This window comes from Vipera berus, assembly GCF_964194415.1.
Source record: "Vipera berus genome assembly, chromosome: 1".
Lineage (NCBI taxonomy): Eukaryota > Metazoa > Chordata > Lepidosauria > Squamata > Viperidae > Vipera > Vipera berus.
In genome coordinates this window covers 240,669,671-240,676,954 of record NC_138202.1, presented here as the reverse complement: position 1 = coordinate 240,676,954, position 7,284 = coordinate 240,669,671, and the positions used below count along the sequence as shown (strand labels likewise).

The 7,284-nt window shown below is 51.2% G+C and overlaps 1 protein-coding gene across 1 annotated transcript in view; it reads right to left on the bottom strand.

Annotated features, from left to right (window-relative positions):
* Positions 1-1,142: 1,142 nt before the first annotated feature.
* The window catches only part of TPBG (trophoblast glycoprotein), a 45,624-nt gene continuing 39,482 nt past the window's right edge, over positions 1,143-7,284 (bottom strand). Inside the window, exon 3 of the transcript XR_014024574.1 lies at positions 1,143-1,270. The gene's annotated coding sequence lies outside the window, so the exon portion shown is untranslated. The remainder of the gene's footprint in view (positions 1,271-7,284) is intronic.

The window sequence follows — 7,284 nt, the reverse complement described above, 5'->3', positions numbered from 1 at the left end:
CATCTCGGTCCAAAAAGGGGCACAACTGGCGCATCAGGCGAACCTGTGGGAAGGCCCCCCTGGTCACAGCAGTTAGATGATCCTCCAAGTTAAGCTGTGAATCCAGGAGGACACCCAAGTTGCAGGCCCTTTCTGAGGGGGGCAATACCTCCCCCCCATCAGAAGAGATGGAACATGTTGGACAATGCGAGATGCCAGTATCCACAGCCACTCAGTCTTGGAGAGGTTCAGCCTGAGCCTGTTCTTTCCCATCCAGACCCGCACGGCCTCCAGGCACCGGGACATCACGTCAAGGGCATCACTGGGTTGGCTCGGGGTGGAGATGAACAACTGGGTATCATCCGCATATTGGTGATACCTCACCCCAAAGCCACGGATGATCTCACCCAGTGGCTTCATATAGATGTTAAACAGGAGGGGGGGAGAACTGACCCCTGAGGCACCCCACAAGTGAGGGGCCGTGGGGTAGATCTCTGCCCCCCTGCCAATACAAACTGCGAGCAGCCCGAGAAGTAGGAGGAGAACCACCGTAGAACAGTGCCTCCCACTCCTAACCCCCCGAGCTGTCGCAGCAAGATACCATGGTCGATGGTATCAAAAGCCACTGAGAGGTCAAGTAGGACCAGGACAGAGGAACAACCCCTGTCCTGGGCCTGCCAGAGATCATCTACCAGTGCGACCAATGCCGTTTCTGTGCTGTAACTGGGCCTGAAACCAGACTGGTGTGGGTCCAGATAGTCCGCTTTATCCAGGAATTGCGGGAGCTGACGCGCCACAACACTCTCAACAACCTTCACTACAAAGTGAAGGTTGGAGACAGGATGATAGTTATTCAAGGAGGCCGGGTCCAGGGCAGGCTTCTTGAGGAGGGGCCTCACCACTGCCTCTTTTAAGGCGGAGGGGAAGACACCCTCCATCAATGAAGCATTGACAACTGCCTGGAGCCAGCCCCCTGTCACCTCCCTGGCGGCCGAAACCAGCCAGGGGGGACATGGGGCCAATAGACAAGTTGTAGCGCTCAGTCTATGCATAATACTGTCCACATCATCCAAAGAAACAGGGTCCAACTCACCCCAAATGGTATAACCAAGACCTGCCCTTTCCACTCCGCTGGATTCCACCCAGTCGGAGTCCAAACCAGTCCGGATCTGAGTGATTTTGTCCTGCAGATACTGTACAAATTCCTCAGCCCTACCCTGCAAGGGGTCATCCCTCGGTCGCTGATTAAGCAGTGAGCGGGTCACTCTAAACAGGGCGGCTGGGCGGTTATCTGCGGACGCAATGAGAGCGGAAAAGTAAACACGCTTTGCCACTTCCATCGCCACTAGGTAAGACTTAAGATAAGTTCTTAACTGTGTTCAGTCAGATTCGGATCTGCTGGACCTCCAACAGCTCTCTAGACATCTTTTCCAGCACTTCATCTCTCGGAGACCCTCAGTGAACCAGGGGGCCACCCGAGATCTGTGCCGGGTCAGAAGCCACAAAGACACAACTCAATCCAAGGCCCCAGCAGCCGCCCAGCCGGAGAAGAAAATGATCAGACCATGACAGGGGTTGAATGGTTAAATCCCCCCTACCCAGATCATTAATCCACTGTCCAGAGATAAAAACCAGGTCGAGTGTGTGCCCTCCATTATGGGTCGGGTCTTGAATTACTTGAGTTAGGTCCATGGCTGTCATGGAAGCCATGAACTCCCGAGCCAACTCAGACGCCTCACCCGCGGAAGGCAGATTGAAATCCCCCAGAACTATAAGCCTGGGGAACTCAATCGCCAACCTGGGCAAGACGTTGAGGAGCTTGGGCAGGGCCAATGACATGCAGCTGAGAGACAGGTACATAATCAATAGGCCCAACTGAACTCCAGGACCCCACTTCTAAAGGAGAGACTCACACCCGCCTATCTGAGCGACAGTGACCACTCGTGGACAAAGACTCTCCTTAATAATAACTGCCATCCCCCCACCCCTGCCCTGGGCCCGCAGCTGGTGAAGCACCCGGAAGCCCGGTGGGCATAGGTCTGAGAGGGGGACACCCACCTCTTGGCCCAACCAGGTCTCCATGATGCAGGCCAGGTTCGCGTTCTCCTCCTCAATAAGATCATGTATGAGGGGAGCCTTGTTCACCACGGACCTGGCGTTGAAATAAACCAACCTGAGCCCAGGGTCCTGCAATCCTATGCCCCAGGGGGAGCAAGAAGAACCACGAGGGCGGGAACAGGCAACCGCTTGAAGACAGTGGTGGCCCGTTCCCCAATTGCGATAAAGCCCTCTGCTCCCACACTTTCTGCCCCTCCCAATCATCGTCAAAATAGGAAGACCCTCCTCACTCGGAGCTGAGTCTGCCCCCAAACCCCTACTCCCCCCCGCGACCGTCCAATGGTCTGGACTGCTGTCCAGGTCGAACTCCCCCAAGTTTGTTCCGGATCCCTTGGGCCTCCCCCCTCCCAGATCCCCTTAAAATTTTAAATACAAATCTTGCTAAAAATCCCCACAAGCTCCTCTTTGAAGCATGCCATCTCTCAGGGTCCCACAACCCGTCATCAAGAAAGTTCTTATGTAAGACAGATGGATGCTCCTGCGAGAGGGGGGAATCTCGCAGCGAGTAAAGTTCTCCAAAGGTATACGCTGGCATACAGAGGGAAACGGTAGCATCGGACAATGGAGGGTGCCAGCAGATGGTAATGCATAGTTCAGGGAGCCTGTGGCAAGTCCCAAAGCCACACTCGTGGTAGCAGTAGAGTAATCAGTGGCAGCGACAGCAAAAGCCATAAGGTGGTGATGACAAAGTGGTGGTGGCAAATGATGACAAGTCCAAAAAGGCAGCCCGATGACAATGGCGACGGACCCAAAGCAACAGGATTCAGGCACGGCGACAAGGGCAGCTGCAACTTCCGCAGCGGCAAGGAAGCAGCAGCAGCAGCAAACCCCATAGCTGCGAGCACAACGGCAACAGGTCCACTGCACTCACAGAGCTGAACTTGCCAAGTGGCAGAGGGGGGGAGAAACAATATCAAAGCCCCCTTCCACCTGCCACAAACCTGGTCTCAACAAAACAAACAAGCACAAGCAGAGTCCGAAATCTGGCACAAAATTACTTGGCCCAGCTCTGCTCTGCTCGAACAAGCAGGGAAACAGTAGAGTCGGCCCCGCCCAGCCGCCAGCGTCCTCTCACCGGTGAACTAGACAATCAACCTCTCTGGCTTCTCCTCCTCCATCCTCTGTCATTCCGGGCTGTATCCTGACAGGGGAGGGTGCCAACGCTCCACCGGCAGCTCCACCAACCGAACAGGGGCCAAACGATGGCAAAAAGCCCCATGGCAACCCAGCAGAGCCTAAAACCGCTCCACACTAAGAGCTCAGAAGCCAGCAAGCAGCCATCTTGACATGTGCAGAAAGAAAATGTATAGATATAGCCACCAGACATTTAGGGAACCTTTATTTTTCATACACTATTCGAATTTTGTTTTAGTGCCATGGTGATACACAATCAAATGTAGTCAGTCTTTTTTTTTAATCCCAAAGCATCTGTTCGTTAAATACAGTATAACAAAGTTTTGGATGATGGAATTATTTTTTATCTAAGGATAACTAATGATAACAGCTCTTATATCTGTTATTTTGTTTTATTTTTGCACAAAAAAATTGTATAATTTGCATTTGCATTCATTTACAAATAGAATATGTTGTTAAAATGTATTAGTGTTGAAATAATTAGTGCACACATATACTTAAAATCAGTTTATTGCATTTGGCAATTGTACTAAAAAAAAATCTCATTGTCAACTAATATAATTCATTTAATTTGAAATCAAGTGAAAAAATGATTTAAATTATTTTATTAAAACAAATTAATGGCAATTCTTTTATAAGAAGTTGCCTCAAACAAAATGAGTTTGACATGCCTGTTCTAGATAGTTGAATGCTCCAAAATAAATTCTAGACCAGGCCTGTACATGCAGCCTACCAAGCACCCTTGCACAGAGCACAGACCTCCACAGCTTACCATAACCACGAACTCCAACACTGTAGATGCTCCTCTAGTCACCAAATCATTGATTAGCCCACCAGCATTCCTTTGCAGACCACAAAGATTTTTAATTTATCAGTGTGGGCCTTTCCCTTCTACAAGTTGCACAGACCTCTTCTAGATTTTCCTCTTGCCTTTCCGAGTTAACTCCTCGGTCTGTCATTGAGCAAGAATTGACTTTGTAGGAAAACATATTATCATTTGATGTATATTTAACATATGTTCTACCTTTATTTACCAATTATATAATATTTGTATGCAATCCACATGGCGAGGTTTGGGGCAACTTACAATATTTTTAAAATCATAAGTTTAAAACATAAAAGCAGGGCTTTTTTTCTCATAGAATGCTCAGAATGGCGTTCCGGCACCCTTTTTTGCACACACAAAAAAGCTTTTGCATAAGCTATGCTACTACCTCTATTGGCTTTCAAAAGCCAATAGGAATTGCTGCTGAGAGTGCCAAAAGACCTGACCGGCAAGCGTTGCACCGGCAAGTTGTCTGTAGCGAAGGTGAGTTGGCAGAAACTTTGCATCCCTCCCTGCTGCCCAACTACACCATCTCAACTAGGTAAGAGAGGACAAGGAGTGCAAGGTGGGTTCTGCGGAGTCCATGTGCACTCCTTCCTTGTGCTCACCTGTGTCAGCCAGGCTGGTGGCCTACCTGGTGCTGGACCTGTGCCACCATCACCTTGCCCTTTGTGCCTAAGTGGCTGCTCTGCATCACCTGGCCCGCCCCGCCTCCGCCGCCCACCCCGTGCAGCCCCGCCATATAGAGGGGGCCCTGCTGCTCCCACAGCACCAGCCGCACCAGCTCCGGCCCCAGGGGGGCAGCCTGCCACCAACAACCTTCACACCTGTGACCGCAGCAGCACCCCCCCCGCCCCCCCACCTCCTGCACCCGCCAAGATGAGAGTTCTGGCATTTTTTTTAAGAAAAAAAGCACTGGTTTTAGGGCAGAGGTTCCCAACCTTTTGGGCACTGGGGACCAGTGTCATGGAGAAAGGTTTTTCTGTGTACAAGAGGGGATGTGGTTTTGAATACTGCCTGCATCCTGAGGATGGAGCTTTGCTCATTTGTGCGGCCCACTTGCTGACATGCTGCAGACTGGTGGCAGTCCATGGACCGGGGGTTGAGGACCCCTGTTTAATATAATATGCCCGTGTTGAGTGCAGCAAGTGAGATGCAGAAGAAAGAACAAACATTTGAATAGGAGGAAGAGCTCCCTTCTGCTGGGATAAAGATTACTCCTGAGCAAAAGGAGAAGGAGAGGAGGCATTAGGAGAAGGAGAGGAGGCAAGAAATACCAAGCAACTACTGGAGCTGAGTCAAGGCGGTGGGAAGAACTGAAAGATTCACCTGTGAGGAGAAGCTGAGAAACCATTGAGAGACCTTACTCAAGAGAAGAAAGATGCGAGAGCCAGAGAGAGATGAAAAAAGTGCCTTAAACCTGATCCATGAAGGCAGCAGCAAGGAACCAGCTATTGCAGGGGTGTCAAACTCAATTTCATTGAGGGTCGCATCAGCATTACGGTTGCCCTTGGGGGGCCAGGTGGTTGTGGCCAGGGTGGGCATGGCCTATTGGGGTGGGCGTGGCTGGAGTGCGTGTGGCCTACTGGGTGGGCATGGCCAGCTCTACATCATTCATGTGGCACGGAGGTCAAATGCGCAGCCCAGCCCTCAAGCACTCGCGGCACTAAGCCCAGCCCCACTTCCCCAAGGGGGTGCCCCGCTGCACTTATCTCTTCCTCAAGGCTGCTGCTGCTGTGCTTGCTCTCCTTAGCCAGGTTGCTTGTGATGGGTATGAGGGCAAAGTCAAGAGGGAGGCCCACTCCCTCTCCAAATGAGGAGACCTGGCTTTGTATCCAAAGCTTCCTTAGCAATAGGATGGGAGACCTTCCAGGATAGGGCAAGAGGGCAAGGGGATGGTGAAAGGGCAGCAGGGAAGGACTAAGGCAGGACTTCCCTCAGACCTTCCTTCCTTCCTTCCTTCCTTCCTTCCTTCCTTCCTTCCTTCCTTCCTTCCTTCCTTCCTTCCTTCCTTCCTTCCTTCCTTCCTTCCTTCCTTCCTTCCTTCCTTCCTTCCTAAGAACAGAGCGGTGGGAAAATATTTGAGATAAGGGAGGGAGAAAAACAGGCAAGAAACACAGCTGGGGAAGTGTCATCCTTCGTGAGGAATGAAGAAATTCACCGTCGCCTGGAAGTGGCCAGCACATGGCCCTCGCCTACTTCACATATCCGGCTTGGTGGGCTCTGGGGGAGGGGATGCCAAGAGCAGCATGAGACGATGTTACCTGCACAATGCTGCCCAGCCCCAGCCTGCCCGGTTCTGGCAGGCAACGGGGAGCTCTCCTCACAGTGCCGAGAGGCTGAGCCAGGTGGCAAGAATCTGAAGAGAAGCACAATGCTGCCTAGCCCCTAGCCTGCGCAAAGTAGATGAGGGCCATGTGCTGGCCACTTCCAGGCGATGGTGCACTTCTTCATTCCTCACAAAGGGTGATACCTCCCAGCGTGCACCCAGGGGGGCGGGGCCGACGGAGCAGGGGCTGGTCCCTTGCTGTTTTCAGATGGCCTTGTGGAGCTAAGACTGAATGTGTTTCAGCATAGATGGCCACCAAGAAATTGGTTCCCGGCCGGCCTTGGCCAGGACCAAGGCAGCAGGGACTGTTCCCTCACTGTTTCCAGGATGGCTTCATGGGCCACATGAAACTACTTTGCGGGCTGGATCCGGCCCCCGGGCCTTGTGTTTAACATGTCTGAGCTATAGGAAATATGGGCAGAGATGTTAGAGTGAGGTCATTTTGGAATGTTGGGGAGGAGAGTTGGGGAAGCATTTACTGGTCTGTTCGGTCAATAGTTTTAGAATACAGTTCTGAATGTACCATTGTGTACAGTATTGAAATGCCAATACCATATGCTTGCCAATACCTGATGATCTACATAAAAGAGGAAGAACTTTTTTTCCTTATTGATGGTCCAGGAAGGAGGGAAAGAGCACCCTCTATTGTTGGAAAAATTGGCAGCAGATCTGGTGAGGATAAATTCTACAAGAGATAAAAGAAACTTTGCTTGGCCAATTTCTGTGGAATTTGAACTCAAGATGGCTCCGGTGTTATAACAGGTTCCTGGTGGTTGTTTGGGGTGTGTGGTTTAGTTCAGTGTGTTATGTAAACCCAGATTAAAATTAATCATGGCTAGGCTACGACCTCTTTTCAGGATTAAGAGTAGGCAGGCCTGATGCCATTGTGGGGGCCGAA